A 23,669-nucleotide genomic window follows, 5' to 3' on the forward strand; every position below is an offset into this window, starting at 1 on the left:
TACTATTTTGCAAAACTGCTTGCTTCCTTTCCAGACATCTCAGGTTATTAGAAGTTACACAACACAATGCTTAAAAACCTGTGCACCAAAGTTTCACCCTCTCCCCCATGATGGCTTTACAGAGATCTGGAAACAGTACCCACTGGAGCAATTTGGAAAAATGACTTTGTCATTCCTTTGCCCACATCTTTTCAATGTTTCTCCTCCCAAGAGCAATTATGGAAGGGGAATAAATGATTACAGTGAGAATTCAGGAACCAAAGGTTACTTTTATAATCAAAGGATTGATTGAAATCATGCATAGTGTCCCACTCAGCAGCAGCGTTGGACAAAGTCAGTGAAGATTGCTGTGGGGTTGCTGAGTAGACCTATGCTTCCTTCTGAGGGAAAGAGAGAGAATTCAGAGAATGTGCAAGAAAAGTACTCCTGCTTCTCAGAACTTTTTTGTTTAATCAAGTTTATTCTTTTCTTCCTCCCTATCTCCCTTCTTTTCTTCCTTTCTTTCTCTTCCTTCCTTCCTTTCTTTCTTTCTCTCTTTACCTGTCACCAGTTAGATTTTCCTACAAATGATTTGCTACAATGCAAGTACTTCAAGCCTCTTTTCTCTAACTGTTTCAACTGAAGAGAAAATAGCCAATTCCCTACTTTTATCTCATTTAATAGGAGGCATTTATTCTTTCCATCACAGGGAAAGACTGACTACTCATTCATTTTTAGGTAGTTTGTATATGCATATAAGATACAGATAGAGTCTTTATTTAAGTGGCTGGAAATGCTTGTCATTCTTATACTAGAAACGAAAGCATGTGACTCTGTGTTCTGAAGTCCTGGGATTGAACCCCGATTCATCAGCATGGCACCTTGCAGATCTTTTAGGCATAGCCCATAGATCATAAGTGTTAAGGAGCCCTTCCCCCAATCCCTAATAAATGGCCTTAGTATTACAGTGGTATTTTTGAGGATTCTAGAGGAACTCACATTTCTCATTCAGTTGTCTTACATCAAAATAAGACTGTACCCCCAGTTTACACATGATCATACTGTACCTCACAAGACCCCATGCAGATATAATCATCATCTTTTCATAGGTTAGAAAGTCAGTCTTATGGGAAGGAAGTGATTGCCTAAGATAACATAGAGCCAGGAAAAATGAAACATAGATTTGGAAAAGTTGAGGAGTCAGCCTTATGAACTGAGTCAGTTAGCACTAGAAGGTGATCACTTAACACTTCATTAATGACAAAAATCAGGTCTGTCTGTGATACCGGCAGGTAGCCTTGGAATATGTGTGTAGAAAGGGCAAGGGAATGTATGGAGAGAAAGGGTGAAAACACGAATGACCTACTGTGTGCTGGTCCTTTATGCATATGCTATCTTAAAGAGACCGAGCCCTTGGAAGGAAGCGTAATCATATTCACTTATGGAAATGAGAGAACTGGGCCTGTAGAGAATAAATGGCTTATCCAATTTTAATAACTTTTGAAATTGAGGGAAAGAACTAGGATTTGGCTTGAGGTATTTCTTCCACCAAATGCAAATGTTAGAAAAGATGCATGAGCCAATATTTCCACCCAGAATCATCCTCATTCTACATCAACAACACCCATCCATCAAAAATTCAAGCACTTCTTTTTTTTCAGGCTGAAATAATCATCATCTATTCTTCTGGCAAGCTTATTAAAATTGAAATACCCTTTGCTTCAAAAATTTTGCAATCACTTTTGATTGATTGAGTGATTTATTTATTGCTTTATTCATTCATCAAACACACAGCCTTGTAAACTATATAATTGACATAGAGATAAATAAAGCAAGAAGTCTTGCTCTGAAGGAAGTCCTTGTCTCTTCAGGGAGGGAATGTGTTAAAATAGCTAAAAAGGAATGGAATAAAGGAATCTGGGAGTGTGGCAGAAGAAGAGTCTTGGCTGAATAGATTACTGAGTAGATGAGCAAAAGCTTCATTAAAAAATGTCAGACTAGCGTCCTATGTGATGATTTTTAAACAGAATTAAGGAATCAATTGCTTGATGATATTAAGTACATAATACACATAGGAAACTATGAGCTGGTAAAGGTACAAAGACATTTGATAAAATAAATAGCTTCCTCTATTTAGCCCCTATTCTATGCCAGGGTGTTTATGCATATTTATTCTTCATCTAACATCATATTTACTAATCATTATAAGAAACAAATAGATTCAGTAAAGACTCTGAAGACTCTAAAGACTCTCAGTTTAATAATTTAGATGGAATCATAAAATAATACATTTAGAATTCAAATTCACTTCTAAAAGCATGACCCTTCTACTTTTCAATACTGTCTGTTATGAAACTCCTGAATTGAGGGAATTAACATACAAGTTGGAAACATAAGATTTACAGGTGGGAAAACAAATGGCTAAAAATATAAGACAGTAAATAAAAATGAATGATAAATATAATTTATAACTGTGGAAGGCAGTCACTCCTGTGGACTAAAAATTCTCCACAAAAAAGCTAAAATTTGAGCTCAGCCTAAAAAGATATTAGAAGAAGTGGTTCAGATGGTAAAGTGTCTGTCTGCATGCAGGAGACCCGGGTTCAATCCCTGGGTTGTGAAGATCTCCTGGAGAAGGAGATGGCAACCCACTCCAGTACTCTTGCCTGGAAAAATTCCATGGACTGAGGAGCCTGGTAGACTACTGTCCATGTGGTCACAAAGAGTCAGACATGACTGAGTGACTTGACTTTCTTTCTTTCACTTTACTCACATCCTCCTTACGTCCAATATCTCGTGTCTGGAAATTGCAGTAGTGCACTCACCTCTGACGATTCCTTGGAGTTGTTGGTTCGGCTCTGTAGGGGCTAAAACATGAAGCAACAGCAGAGAGTTTATCTAGGGACTGCAAATTCTGGCTGTCCTTGCAACATGGAAGTGTTCTCTCCACTGCCTACCTTGCAGAAAGAGCTCATTAATTCATCAGGCAGGCTCTAAGTACACTGACTGCAGCCATGAAATCAAAAGACGCTTACTCCTTGGAAGGAAAGTTATGACCAACCTAGATAGCATATTAAAAAGTAGAGACATTACTTTGCCAACAAAGGTCCGTCTGGTCAAGGCTATGTTTTTTTCAGTGGTCATGTATGGATGTGAGAGTTGGACTATGAAAAAAGCTGAGTGCCGAAGAATTGATGCTTTTGTACTGTGGTGTTGGAGAAGACTCTTGAGAGTCCCTTGGACTGCAAGGAGATCCAACCAGTCCATCCTGAAGGAGATCAGTCCTGGGTGTTCATTGGAAGGACTGATGCTGAAGCTGAAACTCCAGTACTTTGGCCACCTCATGCGAAGAGCTGACTCATTGGAAAAGACCCTGATGATGGGAGGGATTGGGGGCAGGAGGAGAAGGTGATGACAGAGGATGAGATGGCTGGATGGCATCACCGGCTGGATGGACATGAGTTTGAGTAAACTCCGGGAGTTGGTGATGGACAGGGAGGCCTGGTGTGCTGCGATTCATGGGATCACAAAGAGTCGGACATGACTGAGAGACTGAAATGAACTGAACTGAAGTACGCTGAAGGAAAGGTAATAATGCAGACAGAAAACAGTGTGAGCAAAAGCATGAGATAGACCCACAAAGTACTCTAATAGGAGAGTACATCCGAAAGTCTCTCTGGGAAGTTCAATGTAAATAGATGATACTGACAATGTAGGCTGAGGAGTGTCTGTGAACAGGCTTACATGGTGTGAATTGGTATGTGAGTTTTCTATCTTGTGTTTTTTTTAGTACTTTTATTTAGATATAATTTGCATACATGAAATTCACCCTTCATAAAATTCACTATTTTAAACTATAATTCAGATAGCAAACATTGGCAAGGATGTGGGGAATGATGGGAGCATAAGTTATTGCAGTAATGGGAAAGCAGTATGGAGCTTCTTCAAAAATTAAAAAAATAGAACTGCCTTATGATCCAGAAATTTCACTCCTGGGTATTTATCTAAAGAAAACACTAAAACACTAAAAACACTGATTATAACAGGTACTTGCACCCCTATATTCGTTGCAACATTATTTACAATAACCAAGATGTGGAAGCAACCTAAGTGCCAGTGAAAAGATGAATGGAAAAAGAAGGTGTGGTATATATATAAAAGACTACTCAGTCATAAGAGAAGAATCTTGATATTTGTGACTACAGCAGTGAACTTGAATGTATTATGCTAAGTGAAACAGTCAGAAAAAGAAAGACAAACACTGCATGATTTCACTTCTATGTGGAATCTAAAAAACAAAAACAAAACAAGGAATTAAAAATATGACAAAATGTAAACAGAGTTATAGATAAAAAGAATAAACAGGTGTTTGCCAGAGGGAGGAGAGTGGAAGAGGAAAGAAACAGTTGATAAATATTGAGAGATAAATTTTCATTTGCAAAATGAATGTTATTGGTATGAAGTGCACAGTGCAGCAAATGTAGTCAATAATTATGTGATATTTGTGTATGGTGACATAACTAGAATTACACTGTTGTTGTTCAGTTGCTTAGTCATGTCCAATTCTTTGTGACCTCATGGACTGTGGCACTCCAGGCTTCCCTGTCCTTTATCTCCCAGGGTTTGCTCAAACCCATGTCCATTGAGCAGATGATGCTATCCAATCATCTCATCCTCTGTCAGCCCCTTCTCCTCTTGCCCTCAATCTTCCCAGCATTAGGGTCTTTTCCAGTGCGTCGGCTCTTCACATCAGTTGGCCAAAGTATTGGAGCTTCAGGTTCAGGATCAGTCCTTTCAATAAATATTCATGGTTGATTTTCTCTAAGATTAAATGGCTTGATCCTTATGCTGTCTAAGAGACTCAAGAGTCTTCTCCAGCACCACAGTTTGAAAGCATCAATTCTTCAGTTCCCAGCCTTCTTTAAGGTCTAACTTTCAGATCCATACATGACAACTGGAAAAACCATAGCTTTGACTATACAGACATTTACTGGCAAAGTTTTGTCTCTGCTTTTTAATACACTATCTAGGTCTGTCATAGCTTTACTTTCAAGGAGCAAGTATCTAATTTCATGGCTGTAATCACCCTTCACAGTGATTTTGGAGCCCAAGAAAATTGTCAGTCACTGTTTCCATTTATTCACCATCTATTTGCCATGAAGTGATAGGATCACATTTCATGATCTTCATTTTTTGAATGATGAGTTTTAAGCCAGTTTCACTGTCCTGTTTCATCTTCATCAAGAGGCTATTTAGTTCCTCTTCACTTTTTGCCATTAGGGTAGTATAATCTGCATATCTGAGGCTATTGATAGTTCTCCTGGCAATCTTGATTCCAGCTTTAGCTTCATCCAGCTCAGCATTTCATACAATGTACTCTGCATAGATGTTAAATAAACAAAGTGGCAATATACAGCCTTGATAGACTCCTTTTCCAATTTTGAACCAGTCTGTTGTTCCATGTCTAATTCTACATATTGTTTCTTGACCTTCATACAGGTTTCTCAGAAGGCATGTAAAGTGGTCTGGTACTCCCATCTGTTAAGAATTTTCCGCAGTTTGTTTTGATCCACACAGTCAAAGGCTTTAATGTAGTCAATTAAACAGCCATAGATGATTTTTTTTTCTGAAATTCCTTTTTCTATGATCCAACAGATTTTGGCAATTTGATCTGTTTCCTCTGCCTTTGCTAAATCCAGTTTTTACATCTGGAAGTTCTCCGTTCATGTACTATTGAAGCCTGCCTTGAAGGCTTATCTTAGTGCTCAATTTGAAATGTGTAGGAATATTGAATCATTATGTTGTGTAATAGGTACTAACAGTGATGTAAGTAAACTATATTTCAAAAACAAACAAAAAACCTTATAGAAAAATAGATGAAATTTGTGGTTACCAGAGTTGAGGGTGGTGTTGGGGTAGGGATTGGATGAAGGCTGTCAAAAGTTGCAAACTTCTAGTTATAAGATAAATACAAGGGATGTAACCTACAATGCGATAAATACATTAGCACTGCTGTATCTTATATATGAAATTGATAAGAGTTCATAAGAGTTCTCATCAAAGGAAAACTTTTTTCTGCTTCTTTAATTTTGTATCTACATGAGTTGAATGTTCACTAAATTTATCATTATAATCTTTATTGTTGTAGGTGAGTCAAATCATTATGCTGTAAACCTTAACTTATGCACTAATATATGTCAATTATATTTCAATAAAACTGCAAGAAAAAATAAGGTGCACACTTCAGTAGTTGTTAAGACATTCACAGCATTGCGCAGCCATCACCGCTGTGTGTATGTGTGTGCTCAGATGCTCAGTCGTGTGTGACTCTTTGAGCTTCCTTCCGGCTCAGGGATAAAGAATCTGCCCACAATGCACGAGACGCACGTTTGGTCCCTGGGTTGGGAAGATCCCCTGGAGTAGGAAATGGCAACCCACTCCAGTATTCTTCCCTGGAGAATCCCATGGACAGAGAATCCTAGGGTGCTATAGTCCATAGGATTGAAGAGTTGGACAGAGTCGAAGTGCCTGAGCATGCATGCACACACAGATGTAGGACTCTTTGTGACCCCTTGGACCATAGCCCGCCAGGTTCCTCAGTCTGTGGAATCCTCCAAGCAAGAATACTGGGGTGGGTTACCATTTCCTACTCCAGTGGATCTTCCTGATGCAGGGACTGAACCTGCATCTTTACATCTCCTGCTCTGTCGGGCACATTCTTCACCACTGGGCCACTTGGGAAGTCCCTCACCACTGTTTACTACCTGTGAAATGTTGTAGGTTGAAGACACAAAGTCAAGAATTTGGATAAAAATCTTGGAATACACTTCCCAAACTCAAAAAAAATGAAAAACATGTAGATATCTTTGAGGAATTTCTCCACGGACCATGCTAATACAGACAAGGCTAAAGCCTAGGAGGAAAATAGTTATTTATTTCATGTCAACTTTAATTTCTTATCAGTGTTCATGTTGTCTTTGAGACACAATACCTGGTGTATTACCTGGTATTAAATATGTGTTGAATGAATGACTCTTTCCCATACCTCTAGCTGGAAAATCAAACTTCGGTGTATCCTTATGAGTGCTTTCAAAATACACTCAAACTGAAGCTGAATAGGATTTGCTCTATGCTCCCTCTTACTGTGCATCCTGAACCACTATTACCCACTGCATTTTATTTTGTAGATTCATCACCTTCCACTATAGTTAATTTTACAAAAATAATTTATGATTTTACTTATTAATTTAATACCTCCTTGAAAATTGTTTCATAGAGTCCTAATTTTCCCCTCATTTCCTTCTATATTCTTATATATATCATCCTGACTTCCACTATTTTCAGACTAATGTCTTTGATTATAGACAACACACTAACTAAAGTTGAATTTTGCTGATTCTTTTCTAAGATCTTGAGATGTTATTTCCTTAAAGCTCAGTATGTCTGGAATCATTGATGTGGGATTCCTTGTAATTCTTATTTCATGTCATTATTTGGTCTGCTTTTTAATATATTTGGCCTTGGACTGGATGCTCACTGATGTGGGAATTAGTCATTGAAGTTAATGGAAATATGGACTAGAGCACATACTAGTTTGTCCCCAATCCAACAACCATCACTACATATTTATCTTCAGTTTCAGAGAAACTTTTCAGTTAATTCAAGGGAGGATTTCCTCATCACCTCTTATTTGAGAAAAATAAAGTGCAAAACTCAATTTCCCTGGCATTCATAGTATGACTAAGAAGAAAACCAACCCCTAGATGAAAATGACCCCAAGTAGAGCACTGGGCTTCCCTGGGGGCTCAGATGGTAAAGAATTCGCCTGCAATGCAGGAGTCCTAGCTTCGATCCCTGGGTCGGGAAGATCCCCTGGAGGAGGGCATGGCAACTCCCTCCAGTATTCTTGCCTGGAGCATCCCCATGGATAGAAGAGGCTGGCAGGCTATAGTTCATGGGGTCACAAAGAGTTAGAGATGACTGAGCAACTAATTACAGCACAAAGCAGTGGAAGAAATCTGAGTCCTTTTAATATAAATAAGAGTCTGCTCTAACTCTCCACATTTTGTTATATGAAATAATCCAACTTTTATTATTTAACTCCATATTAAGGAAGCTTTAGGAACAAACCAATGCAGATATATCCAAAGGACATAGATTCCAAATGAAAGAGCTCCAAATGGCCAATGATGGAACTATCTGAGGGACAAAAATAATGCTGTACTGGATCATAACCCAAGAAATAGAGTAAATATTCAGGAGTCCCTATTGATATAAACATATGAAAGATTCCATAAATAAGTAAATGGGGGAGGAGAAGCAATTCTCCAAAAATAATGACAGCAAAACTATGACTGATAATTTACATAGATACTTTCCCCTCAAAGTGGTGAAGTTTAACTATATCCTGATGTGCAGGCTGTATCTAGTGACATCATGCTGAAACAGGGAGGTGGGGATGGGGTAATTTTGCTGTAATTTGTCAACACTACCTCAGCCATGTGATCAAGCTGCATGTGAGAAGTACAAGCCATGCTGATAGTATCTACTCTTCATATGATGATATAGGAATGTACTTTATCTCTGTGGTCTTCCTCTTCCAAACTATCCCCCAGTCTAACCCAAGGGGAAACATTAAACAAACCCATCACAAAGAGTCTACAAGGTTTATGATCAGTCTTGCTCCACACTGTTATGGTCATTGAAAATAAGGTAATTCTGGGAAACTCTCCCAAAGAAGAGAAGTCTAAGGAGACATCATATCTCAATGTCATATCTCAATATCACCTCACTCTGTGGGGTCCCGGAAGTGGCTTAGGAAATTTGAGCAGAATATAATATTTAGTTAATAATCATGTGCCAATATTGTTCTAGAAAAACATTTACTTCTTCTTTATTGACTATGCCAAAGCCCTTGACTGTGTGTACCATAACAAACTCTGGAAAATTCTTAAAGAGATGGGAATACCAGACCACCTGACCTGCCTCTAGAGAAATCTGTATGCAGGTCAGGAAGCAATAGTTAGAACTGGACATGGAACAACAGACTGGTTCCAAATCGGGAAAGGAGTACCTCAAGGCTGTATATTGTCACCCTGCCTATTTAACTTATATGCAGAGTACATCATGAGAAAGGCTGGGCTGGAAGGAGCGAAAGCTGGAATCAAGATTGCTGGGAGAAGTATCAATAACCTCAGATATGCAGATGACACCACCCTTATGGCAGAAAGTGAAGAAAAACTAAAGAGCCTCTTGATGAAACTTAGAAAACTAAGATCATGGCCTCTGGTCCCATCACTTCATGGCAAATAGATGTGGAAACAGTGGCTGACTTTATTTTGTGGGGCTCCAAAATCACTGCAGATGGTGATTGCAGCCATGAAATTAAAAGATTCTTACTCCTTGGAAGGCAAGTTATGACCAATCTAGATAGCATACTAAAAAGCAGAGACATTACTTTGTGAGAGTTGGATTGTGAAGAAAGCTGAGCACTGAAAAATTGATGCTTTTGAACTATGGTGTTGAAGAACACTCTTGAGAGTCCCTTGGACTGCAAGGAGATTCAACCAGTCCATCCTAAAGGAGATCAGTCCTGGGTGTTCATTGGAAAGACTGATGTTGAAGCTGAAACTCCAATACTTTGCCCACCTGATGTGAAGAACTGACTCATTAGAAAAGACCCTGATGCTGGGAAAGATTGAAGGCGGGAAGAGAAGGGGATGACAGAATGAGATGGTTGGATGGCATCACCAACTCAATGGACATGAGTTTGAGTAAACTCCAGGAGTTGGTGATGGACAGGGAGGCCTGGCATGCTGCAGTCCATGGGTTTGCAAAGAGTTAGACACGATTGAGCGACTTAACTGAACTGAACATTATTTCATTAGTTAGGACAAATGTATACTATTGTAAAATGTCAACAATAGGCAAACAGAATGTGGTACATGAACACCCTGTACTAACTTGGCAACTTTTCTGTAAATCTAAAGCTGTCTTTTTTTTATATATATATATAATTCAGTGTTTCCATATATTCCTGAAAGATTCTTTTTGATCAATAAACATTTCTATTTTTAACATAATCAAATTAATTGAACTTTTCCCCTGTTATCAGTAATTTTCTTTCTGTTTTTTAATAAACTTGCCAGTTCCTCCTTCTTGATGTGAAGATATTCTCCTACGTCTTTTCCTAGAAGGCTTTTGTATTCAACTTTCATATTGAGATAGCCTGGAATTAAATTTTATGGCTGATATGTGATCTCAGTTTTTTCTGTTTTCAATATTTATTGGATCTTTGTCTTTACCTCACTCTAGGGAAGGTCAATTTTAAGTTTTTTCATGTGGCATGATTTTACCACTTCTGAAGACTAAGGGCATTAACTAACAAATGACACTCCCCATCACCCTTGCAGCCAACAGGCCTTCTGAAAAGACTAATCATTCACTGCTAACAAGTGAACAGTGTAATAAAGCCAATTCTTATTTTTATTTAATTTATTAAAATTTAGTTGATTTACAATATTGTGTTAATATCTACTGAACAGCAAAATGACTCAGTTATATATACATATATATAATATATATATTTCATATTATTTTAATAACATTTCCAATATCAGTTTATACAGGATATTGAATATAGTTCCCTGTGCTATACAGTAGGACCTTATTATCTACCCATTCTCTATGTGATAGTTTGCATCTTCTCATCCTAAACTCCTGGTGGACCCCACCCCATCCCCCTTGTCAACCATGAGTCTGTTGTCCAGGTCTGTCCAGGTTGTGATTCTGCTTTTGTTTCATACGTAAGTTGATTTGTGTCATAGTTTGCTGCTGCTGCTAAGTCGCTTCAGTCGTGTCCGACTCTGTTGGACCCCATAGACGGCAGCCCACCAGGCTCCCCCGTCCCTGGGATTCTCCAGGCAAGAACACTGGAGTGGGTTGCCATTTCCTTCTCTAACGCATCAAAGTGAAAGTAAAGTCATTCAGTCATGTCTGACTCTTAGCGACCCCATGGACTGCAGCCCACCAGGCTCCTCCATCCACGGGATTTTCCAGACAAGAGTACTGGAGTGGGGTGCCACCGCCCTCTCCGGTGTCATAGTTTAGATTCCATGTGTAAGTAATATCATATGGTATTTGTCTTTCCATGTCTAAATAAAGTCATTTATTGACTGGACTCAGGCAGTGCCCAGAGCAACTCATTCTGTTGCAAACTGCTTCCATCCTGGAAAGAGACACGAACCAGTGCAACTGTCCAGGCCCTTATTTGATACATTTCTTTGCTTTTGAGAAAAATTGTCTTCATAAATCTTGAAAGTTTTTCATAGCATGCCCCCAAACTATCTCTCTGGTCTCACATATCATGATTCTTACCACTAGCTCATATTAACATTCTATCCATTCCTCAAAGATACTGCTTCAGTGACCTAATATTGCTTCTACCAGACAATAACCTTCCCTGATCTGGATATTGCCTGTTCCATATTTTCCTGGGCTGATTTTTATTCTCCCTTCAAATTTTAAGATAAATGATAATTGAAGGAAGAATAAGATATATAATATTTCTTCAGAAAAGTCTCCCATAATCCATCAGAATGAGTGCATTCTCTTATTATAAGTCCCACAGCATCATTTTATTCTCCTTTGGAGCCCCATAATTATACTTGGTTAATTACTTGCATACTTATCATAGTCTATTTCTCTTAATAAGTTGAGGGTTTCATGAAATAGCTGCTTCAGAATCTACCATAGAAATGAGTACACAGAGGATACTTTAAGAACACTTATGGAATAAATGAGAAGGAAGATGTTTAAACAACTGTCACTGAAACTTATTTTAAGTAATTAAGTCTCTAAGAAAATATCTTTAAGAAAATTCTATGGGCAATTCCCTGGTTGTCCAGTGGGTTAGGGCTCTTCACTTCCACCTCAGGGGACATTGGTTTGAATCCTGGTCAGGGAATTAAAATCCCACATACTGAACGGGACAACAGAGGATGCGATGGTTGGATGGCATCACTGACACGATGGACATGAGTTTGAGCAAGCTCCAGGAGTTGGTGATGGACAGGGAGGCCTGGTGTGCTGCAGTCCATGGGGTCACAGAGAGTCAGACCTCACTGAGCAACTGAACTCATGCTGAACAGTGTGGCAGATAAAATAAAGGCTAAAATAAAATATTTGAAAAAATAATTCTGTAAAAGAATAAGTACCTGAAACAGAAAGTGAATTTCTAAAGGCATAAGTACTTTTAAACTAAGAGACAGTTGAGGTGTATAAACTGCTCTGAATTAGGATAGCATAGCTGAGCACAGAGATAGAACAGAAATGAGGAGGGCATGAGAAGGAGATGTGGAGAGTGAGGCTGAGAAGGAGACGATAGCAAGTTTTTTCCAAAGAATTAGTTCAGTTCAGTTCAGTTCAGTCGCTCAGTCATGTCCGACTCTTTGGGACCCCATGAATCGAAGCACGCCAGGCCTCCCTGTCCATCACCAACTCATGCCCATAGAGTCGGTGATGCCATCCAGCCATCTCACCCTCTGCTGTCCCCTTCTCCTCCTGCCCCCAATCCCTCCCAGCATCAGGGTCTTTTCCCATGAGTCAACTCTTCGCATGAGGTGGCCAAAGTATTGGAGCTTCAGCTTCAGCATCAGTCCTTCCAATGAACACACAGGACTGATCTCCTTTAGGATGGACTGGTTGGCTCTCCTTGCAGTCCAAGGGACTCTCAAGAGTCTTTTCCAACACCACAGTTCAAAAGCATCAATTTTTCAGCGCTCAGCTTTCCTCACAGTCCAACTCTCACATCAATATATGACCACTGGAAAAACCATACCCTTGACCAGACGGACCTTTGTTGACAAAGTAATGTCTCTGCTTTTTAATATGCTGTCTAGGTTGGTCATAACTTTCCTTCCAAGGAGTAAGTGTCTTTTAATTTCATAGCTGCAGTCACCATCTGCAGTAATCTTGGAGCCCATAAAAACAAAGTCTGACATTGTTTCTACTGTCTCCCCATCTATTTCCCATGAAGTGATGGGACCAGATGCCATGATCTTAGTTTTCTGAATGTTGAGAATAGCTCTGTCTAAAAAAATACTTTCTTTTATTTCTCCTCCTTCCCCCCGCTCCATCCTCCTCCTTCTCATTCTTCCTTTAGGATCCTCTCCACCTCTTCAAACTGATGGTCACACTAGAGTCTCCAACTTATGCCTTGGTGCATAATGTGGGCGTGGTTACACACCAGAAATCAAAGAACAAATCCGCATCCCACCACTCCCAGTCCAGGCCAAAGCACAGCCAAGTGTGATGCTCTGGACACACGGATGGCCTGCAACTGACCTGCTTCTGCATCAGTGGAAGCAAGGACTTTGGATATTAGTGATGTAATACTGCTTGAAATTCACAGACATCTTGGAGGGGAGAGGGTATGGCATTTCCAGACAGACTGTGAAATGGGAGGATGAACCAGTTGTATCTACATATTAAAGAGTAGAGATACCCTGGCGATACTTCTTTTGAGGCCCGACATCATTTGGCCCTCTTCTCTGTCTTCCTCAGATTTTGTAACCTCTCACCCCTCCTTATTCCCTCTGCCCTCTTCCAGGCCCCACACATTATTCTCTCTGCATGAAGTGTTCTTCTAGGGAACTTCTTGGTGTTGACCCCACCTCACTCTGGCCACAGGTCAACTTGATAATAACATTTAAAGGTAGTGTCCTTGTATCCTAAATCATGCTTTTCCATCTTACCCTGTTGTGACCTTTAATGCATTTATTAGTATGTTTGGCCAAAAAGTTCATTTGAGATTTTTTGTAATATGTTCCAGAAAAAACCCAAATGAACTTTGTGGCCATCCCATTATTTTATCTGTTTCCTCCTGTATTATGTACAATATGCTCAACAATGACAGATACTTTTCCATCTTGTTCTCCACAGCGTTTCCAGAATCTAAACAAGTTCAAGGTTAATAATAGATCTTATGTCAGTAATTGCTGAATAAATGAAATGGTCTACGTTCAGTTCAGTTCAGTCAATCGGTCGTGTCTGACTCTTTGTGACCCCATGAACTGTAGCACACCAGGCCTCCCTGTCCATCACCAACTCCTGGAGCTCGCTCAAACTCATGTCCATCGAGTCAGTGTTTCCCAGCATCAGGGTCTTTTTTAATGAGTCAGTTCTTTGTGTCAGGTGGCTAAAGTATTGGAGTTTCACCTTCAGCATCAGTCCTTCCAATGACTATTCAGGACTGTTTTCCTTTAGGATGGACGGTTGGATCTCCTTGCAGTCTGAGGGACTCTCAAGAGTCTTCTCCAACACCACAGTTCAAAAAGATCAATTCTTCAGTGCTCAGCTTTCTTTACAGTCCAACTCTCACATCTATACGTGACTACCGGAAAAACCATAGCCTTGACTAGATGGACCTTTGTTGGCAAAGCAATATCTCTGCTTTTTAATATGCTGTCTAGGTTGGTCATAACTTTTCTTCCAAGGAGCAAGTTTCTTTTTACTTCATGAGTGCAGTCACAATCTGCAGTGATTTTGGAGCCCCCAAAAAAAATAAAGTCTACCACTGTTTCCAACGTTTCCTCATCTATTTGCCATGAAGTGATGGAACTAGATGCCATGATCTTAGTTTTCTGAATGTTGAGCTTCAAGCCAACATTTTTACTCTCCTCTTTCATTTTCATCAAGAGACTCTTTAGTTCTTCTTCACTTTCTGCCATAAGGGTGGTGTCTTCTGCATATATGAGGTTATTAATATTTTTCCTGGCAATCTTGATTCCAGCTTGTGCTTTATCCAGCCAAGAGTTTCTCATGATGTACTCTGCAAATAAGGTAAATAAGCAGGGTGACAATATACAGCCTTGATGTACTCCTTTTCCTTTTTGGAACCAGTCTGTTGTTCCATGTCCAGTTCTAACTGTTACTTCCTGACCTGCATACAGACTTCTCAAGAGGCAGGTCAGGTGGTCTGGTATTCCCATCTCTTTCAGAATTTTCCAGAGTTTGTTATGGTCCACACAATCAAAGGCTTTGGCATAGACAATAAAGTAGAAGTAGATGTTTAATGAATATTTGAATATATGAATGAAGAGGTAAGGAACTGACTTGTAAGATCCTAGGTGATTTGGAATTTCTCAAAAGACAATGGGAATAGAAGTTAAGGGAATAATGCATTTATTTTTAATCCTTTCTGAGCTTCCTTTCCTTCTCTCTTGGTCTTTTCCTGCTTCCTAGCAGACCTACCAGGAATTTCAGCAAAGTGGACTGCCTCTCCCAGCATGGCACAGGAGCCCTACATGGGGGTATGTGTCTGAGTCCTGCAGGGGAGGGTGTGTGTGTGAGTCTGCACTCGCGCGCGCGCGTGTGTGTGTAAGTCAAAATGTCTTCTGGATGATTCAGCCCTGGAGAGCCATATCAACCTCCGTAAATAAGGGCCCCATGAGTTTTAAGTGCTGGATCATTTGTGTGTCTGAACAGGCGTGGGGCCTTATGTTTTTCAGATGCTGCTGCTGCTGCTGCCAAGTCGCTTCAGTCGTGTCCGACCCTGTGCGACCCCATAGACGTCAGCCCACCAGCTCCACCGTCCCTGGGACTCTCCAGGCAAGAACACTGGAGTAGGCTGCCATTTCCTTCTCCAATGCATGCATGCTAGTTTCAGACAAAGGTTATAGATGTAAATTGATGAAAGTCCACACTTTGGGTGACTTAAAGGACCACAAGGATTCAGTCATATGAATTTTAGAGGTGGAAAATGTTTAACCAGGAAAGTTTACCATGGATATCACAAAACTAGTGATATTAATGGCATTTATGCTAGCCTCCTCTGTGCATTACTGAGCTCTTTTGGGCTGCTAGAAAGGAAGTAACATTTGATTTTTTAAATATCAATTATTTAGGGCAGTTATCTCTTTAGCAGTGATATACACAGAAGGTTTTATTTTTAACTTTTGTTATAGTGCATTTTAAAACCTACTATTAATATTTCCTTAATTAAAGAACACAAGGGCATCAAAATGATGGCATATTATTTTGACAGTTTGCTATCTCATGAGTAACAAAATTTGAACCTCAATACAAATATACAATTAAGCATCTTAGTTTATAAATATTAATTGAGATAAATACATGGAAAATATGAGAAAATTTAATATATTAAAGTATTTCATTTTGCTATACTCTACTCATAATTATTACCCAAGTAAGGCACTCTTAAGAAATCTATTTCATCACCATTTAATAATGTCAATATTTTATTTCCTTACTATCAAGCAGTATCAAGATTAAAGATGATTTCAACAATTTTGTTGAATTTCACAAATAAATGAAATATGTATCCTTTTCTATAGTGACCACATATAAATATCATCTCAAATGATTGCTCAGTTTTTATAATTATAATTAATGAGGAACCTTGGACAGGGTTTTCAGAGTTATTTAAACTCCTGAATAGGAGAGAGGGAAAACTGGTGAAAAAATGTAGAAAACTAAATCAGCCTAGAAGACATAATGTTTATATATGTGAATTTTAGAAAAAGAGAATAAAATACAAAAGGGCGGCAATTATCAAAGAAAAAAAAATCAAGAATTTGACTTAGTCATGGGAAATATGAAAGTCTGGCCTGGAGATCAACAAACTTTTTATAAAGGACCAGACAGAAAATATTATAGGTTTTATAGGTCACAGTCGGTCTCTCTTGCATCTACTCAACTTTATGTTATTACGTTTAGACAATCTGTAAAGAAATGAGCCTGGCTCTATTCCAGTGAAATTTTATTTATGGATATAGGTATTTGAATTCCATGCAGTTTTTACTTGTCATGAAATTATCTTCTTTTTTCATCCCATTTAAAATGTAATCACACGTGGGTCCCAGAAAGTCAGGGGGCAAGATAAATTTGCCCCAAATATTGCTCAACCCTAGCCCACCTTTATGGGCCCACTAATGGTCCTGTACCATGTATAGGAGTAAACTGATACTCCAACTCACCTATGGACATGTTAGATACTCAGCACAATGGGAGGACATTAAAATCTACTGGCTGTGTTTATATAAAATCAGAATAGAGCATCTAAAGATAAACATCAGAAATGAGCTCAGTAAAAATTTCTATGAATTTCATAATCTGGTAGAAAAATCTTATTAAATTTCCTAATTATTTTTGTAACAGAATTTTTGTTTCTGTTTTGTTTTTAGAAATTCAAAACAACTTTTCCCTACCCCTCACTGTCTCTCTCTTCATGAACTGATTCTAAAATTCATAGGAAAACATAGGACCAAGAATAAGAAATCAGATTTTGATTGACAATAGGGTAACACGCACAATGAGAATAACTAAGCATCATTTTTAAGAGATGAGACGATGTACATACAGATAATGGTCAGATCATAAATAAAAAGAGAATACTGACCTCCAACCTGCAACACCAGCTCTAAAAGCCAATCTTCCAATCACAAAATATTAAATCATTACTTTAGCAACCAGTCCAGGAAGCCTTGCTTCCCAGTTGGAACAGTGGTAAAGAATCCACCTGCAACGCAAGAGTTCAGTTCAGCTGCTCAGTCGTGTCGGAATCTTTGTGACCACATGGACTGCAGCACACCAGGCCATCCTGTCTATCACCAACTCTCAGAGTTTACTCAATCTATGTCCACTGAGTCAGTGATGCCATCCAACCATCTCATCCTCTGTCATCCCCTTCTCCTGCCTTCAATCTTTCCCAGCATCAGGGTGTTTTCAAATGAGTCAGCTCTTTGCATCAGGTGGCCAAAGTATTGAGTTTCAGCTTCAACATCACTCCTTCCAAAGAATATTTAGGACTGATTTCCTTCAAGATGGACTGTTTGGATCTCCTTGCAGTCCAATGGACTCTCAAGAGCTTTCTCCAACAAAACATTTCAAAAGCATCAATTCTTCAGCACTCAGCTTTCTTTATAGTAAAACTCCCATTTCTATACATGACTACTGGAGAAATCATAGCCTTGACTAGATGGACCTTTGTTGGTAAAGTAATGTCTCTGCTTTTTAATATGCTGTCTAGATTGGTCATAATTCTTCCAAGGAGTAAGTGTCTTTTAATCTCATGGCTGCAGTTACCATCTGCAGTGATTTTGGAGGCCAAAAATCACTATACAGGAGACAGGGATCAAGACCATCCCCAAGAAAAAGAAATGAAAAAAAGCAAATGGCTGTCTGAGGAGGCCTTACAAATAGCTGTGAAAAGTAGAGAAGCTAAAAGCAAAGGAGAAAAGGAAAGGCATACCCATTTGAATGCAGAGTTCCAAAGAATAGCAAGGAGAGATAAGAAAGACTCCTCAGTGATCAATGCAAAGAAATAGAGGAAAACAATAGAATGGGAAAGACTAGGGATCTCTTCAAGAAAATTAGAGATACCAAGGGAACACTTCCAGAGAAGGCAATGGCACCCCACTCCAGTACTCTTACCTGGAAGAGTCAGAGAAAACTGAGCGACTTCACTTTCACTTTTCACTTTCATGCATTGGAGAAGAAAATGGCAACCCACTCCAGTGTTCTTGCCTGGAGATCCCCAGGGATGGGGGAGCCTGGTGGGCTGCCATCTATGGGGTCGCACAGAGTCAGACACGACTGAAGCGACTTAGCAGCAGCAGCAGGGAACACTTCATGCAAAAACAGGCTCAATAAAGGACAGAAATGGTATGGATCTAACAGAAGTAGTAGATATTAAGAAGAGGTGGCAAGAATACACAGAAGAACTATCCAAAAAAGATCTTCAAGACCCAGATAATCATGATGTTATGGTCACTAACCTAGAGCCAGACATCCTGGGATGTGACTCCAAGTGGGCCGAAGGAAGCATCACTATGAACAAATCTAGTGGAGGTGATGGAATCCCAGTTCACCTATTTCAAATTCTAAAAGATCATGCTGTGAAAGTGCTGCACTCAATATGCCAGCAAATTTGGAAAAGTCATCAGTGGCCACAGGACTGGAAAAGGTCACTTTTCATTCCAATCCCAAAGAAAGGCAATGACAAAAAATGCTCAAACTACCACAGACTTGCACTCATCTCACATGCTAATAAAGTAATACTCAAAATTTTCCAAGCCAGGCTTCAGCAGAATGTGAACCGTGAGCTTCCAGATTTCAAGTTAGTTTTAAAAAAGGCAGAGGAATAAGAGATCAAATTGCCAACATCTACTGGATCATCAAGAAAGCAAGAGAGTTCCAGAAAAACATCTATTTCTGCTTTATTGACTATGCCAAAGCCTTTGACTATGTGGATAACAATAAACTGTGGAAAATTCTGAAAGAGACCATCTGACCTGTCTCTTGAGAAACTATATGCAGGTCAGGAAGCAACAGTTAGAACTGGACATGGACCAACAGACTGGTTCCAAATAGGAAAAGGAGTACGTCAAGGCTGTATATTGTCACCCTGCTTATTTAACTTATATGCAGAGTACATCATGAGAAACGCCAGACTGGAAGAAGCACAAGCTGGAATCAAGTTTGCTGGGAGAAATATCAATAACCTCAGATATGCAGATGATACCACCCTTATGGCAGAAAGTGAAGAACTAAAGAGCCTCTTGTTTAAAGTGAAAGAGGAGAGTGGAAAAGTTGGCTTAAATCTCAATATTCAGAAAACTAAGATCATGGCCTCCGGTCACATAACTTCATGGCAAAAAGATTGGGAAACGGTAGAAACAGTGGCAGACTATTTGGCGGGGGGGGCTCCAAAATCACTGCAGATGGTGATTGCAGTCATGAAATTAAAAGACGCTTACTCCTTCGAAGAAAAGTTATGACCAACCTAGACAGCATATTAAAAAGTAGAGACATTACTTTGTTAACAAATGTCCATCTAGTCAAGGCTTTTTCCAGTGCCCATGTATGGATATGAGATTTGGACTATAAAGAAAGCTGAGTGCTGAAGAATGGATGCTTTTTAACTGTGGTTGTGGTTAAGACTCTTGAGAGTCTCTTGGACTGCAGGGAGATCCAATCAGTCTATCCTAAAGGAAATCAGTCCTGGGTGTTCTTTGGAAGGACTGATATTGAAGCTAAAACTCCAATATTTTGGACACCTGATGCGAAGAGCTGACTCATTTGAAAAGACCCTCATGTTGGGAAAGATTGAAGGCAGGAGAAGAAGGGGATGACAGAGGATCAGATGGTTAGATGGCATCACCGACTCTATGGGCATGAGTTTGAGTAAACTCCAGGAGTTGGTGATGGACAGGGAGGCCTGGTGTGCTGCGGTTCATGTGGTTACGAAGAATGGACATGACTGAGCAATTGAACTGAACTGAATATAACACAGCTCTATGGATGAATCTCAGAAGCTCTGCATCAAAATATCAATAAAAAATAAATGAGACTTAGAGGACTATGACCATTGAAACCAAAAAATTGTTGATCATGGGAGACTGGAATTTTCAAAAAATGGTCATAAGGCAACTTGCAGGAAATGCTTGATCAGAGTGTCCTGCCAATTCCCTGGAAACAAAATATTAGTTGATGCAGATTTACTAACTGCAGAGTCTTTTGGAATTCCCATAATTCAGAGTTTGTACATTATTTTCTAAATAGTCCAGTCATTTAGGACTCTAGAATTAATCTCTCTTTTCCATTCATTCCATGTTTCATTCTCCACCCCTGTCTCAGCATCACAACCAACAAAGACTTCTAGATTCTCCATATCTTGTTTCATCGTTCCTCCAGAAATGCATTTTTGTTCAACAGTGAGGTGAAAGAAAATGATAGAAAGCATAGTACAAAATGTCTATGGGTATTTATAGATGTCTGGTCTGTAGAACACTGTAGCAGACAACAGAAAGAAGGAACAGGGGTCATATAGGCAGTAGCAGTAATAATAGATACCTTTCATTAAGTACTTCATAAACGCAAAGTGTTTTCTAAGCATTTTGCATAAATACCATTGTCTAATTCTCACAACAATTCTATAGTTGTGAACATTTCCCCATATTATAAATGATAAAATTTCATTATGAAAATAATAAATTGCCCAAATATGTGTGGCTAGTAAGTGATAGGGCTCGAAATTATGACTTGGTGTCTAGCTACAGAGCCCATGCTCGTAACCTACTGTGCACTAAATATGTGAATCCACTACAAAAGACACTAGTAAAAAGATGAAATAAGCTAAAGTTAAATAAAATTAAAAATCAGGGTTTAGTAACATGGGCAACATTTTGAGTTCACTGTAGACTCATGTGACTAGTGGCTACCATATTGGACAGCACAGATTTAGAACATTACCTAAAATATCGGGTGAACCTCCTCCCAAACCAGAGCCTGATATTTGTGTTGGATCTATGTAGTTTCAGTGTGAAAATAAGATCACACAAGTGCACTAATTCATAATTGACTGAGTATCATTCTTTGTTAATGCAGGATTTCTCTGTTAAGTGTTCCTCCACGTCATGATTTTTGGAGGCCCCTCACACTGCTGCTGGTGAATCACCACCCTAAAATTGCCGCTGATCTAATGGGAGGCATCATTAATTCCCAGGGTGCTAAAGCTTGAGAGTACAAGTATTAAATCAAATTTAGAGGAATGAGGGAGTGAAAAATGCATGGAAAGTCTATGGCTTGCTCATTTTTGCATCATATTCTGTTCAGATCATACCAAAAGAATATTTTAGATAAAATGCATTTCAGAGTTAATATCTCTTTTACATTTTAGAATTGGTCTCCCTGTGATTTTGCATTTCTCCACCTCTCTTCAGTTTTCATCTTTTATCAGACACACACACACACAAACACAAACACATGTGTTAAACCTAGAATGATCTAAAGAAGATGACTGTGTTGTTCCGAGAAACTTTGCCTGTGACTATTAAGCTTTAGTCCCTGGGACACAGGTTCATGCTGGTCCAACATTTTTTATGTGAATTCTGTCTCTGGGGAGGCTCCTCAGTTCCCATGGACCAAGAATTCTGCTGAATATTTCTCAGTAAAACTCACTGGATGTGCATTGACACAGCAGTGGCCAAAGCTGAGATGCCTTCTTAGAATCAGGCTTACAGTGCTTAAAATGATACAATTCCATTCAAACCCACTTAAAGAGGCCTAAGCGCACTTCATTCTTACCTGGACTGTCTTAGATTAATCATTGCATGTCTTATAGATCTGATAGTCAATACAAATGATAATTTATACTCCAGCATCACCCATGCAATCTTGGGTCTTTCTACATTGTACTTAAGTTTATTAACACCCCCTATTGTCAACCAAATGTCTTCTCTTCCTAGAACTTCCTCTACTTTCAGTTTAAGAAGTATTTCAGCATCTGATTTTTTTCTTAGTTCTCCTAAAGGTACTGTTACTGAACTCAGGTTTGGCTGCCTGCTACTCAAAAGTCAATACTGGAATTGGTAGTAAAGTTAAATGTGCTTTATTCAGAAGGACTGCAACTTGAGGAGAAGTTGATCTCATGCTCGAATCTACCTCCCCACTGCTAATCAGTGAGCAAATCTTTAAAAGGGGGATTTCAAGGGTATACAGGTTGGAGGAGAGTGCCGAGTAAGCTCCGACAACCATCCTGAAGTTGGCCATGTGCTGGCCTGAGCAGCGTCGTCCTGACTGTTTTAAGCACCATTGATCTTCAGGGCCAGGCTTGTTCGCATGTCCTTGAGGGCAGTTTTCCGAATTGTGTAAGATGGAATAGTTTATGTCAAAGCTAGAGTCTGCTCATCATGTGGTTAATTTCTTTCCCTGGTGAGAGTTTCAGCGTCTGAAAAGCAGTTCAAAATATATGGCTCAGAATATTATCTAGGGATGTATCTGGTGATGGCTTTGATCCCTAATCAGGGAAGTAAGATCCCACTTGTCTCACAGCCTAGAAACCAAAACACAAAGAAGAAATAATATCATAACTAATTCAATAAAGACTTTTAAAATGGTCAACATCAAAAACATCTTTGAAAAAAAGAAAACTATCTATATTACTTGAGACAGAACTAAAGATTCCCTGAGTTTGTTTAATGGCTAGACTATATTATTTTGTCTTGTTTGAATATTTTCCTTTGCTTTTGCATTTTATTTCTCTGATTAAATGTATTCTTTGGTTAAATTTTTTCTACAGATAAGAGGCAAGCAGAGGACATGGTAGATTCTCTCCTGGGAAGGCCCCATAAGATCCTTCTAGTAACCTTGTATTTCCAAAATTCAGTACCCAGTACCCCACTATAGAAAAATGACCCCTGCAGCATTGCCCAGTCCATCCAACTTGGAGGTAGATAGCAGTCAGATTTTGTTGCCCATGATACTTCTTTAAGGTATGTGCAAGAAAGCAGAAGAAGTTTCCAAAGAGTTAAAATAATAATAATAATAATAATAAGATACTGAGTCCTTCATATGTATACTGGCATGGCCTGGACAAGCGTGAAAGAGTCCATAGAAACTAAATGCTTGGTAAAAGTATAATTTTCCCCTGAACAGACTGAGTGAACAGGTGACACATCTTGCAGTTGTATCACCCATTGCTGACAAGGTTGACTGGAATCCACAGGACTCATTAAAAGAAGCCAGGGTTCTAGTAGCTGTTTGACAGCAAGTAACTGGGAGAAATAGAAAAATGCATCTCATAATGAAGACAAGGAGATGCAGTTTGCAAAAGTATCATCAGTGAGAAAACACAGAAAATGGGGATGACTGACATTGCAGAGAGGGAA

Source organism: Odocoileus virginianus, chromosome 13 (assembly GCF_023699985.2).
Source record: "Odocoileus virginianus isolate 20LAN1187 ecotype Illinois chromosome 13, Ovbor_1.2, whole genome shotgun sequence".
Taxonomy (NCBI): Eukaryota; Metazoa; Chordata; class Mammalia; order Artiodactyla; family Cervidae; genus Odocoileus; species Odocoileus virginianus.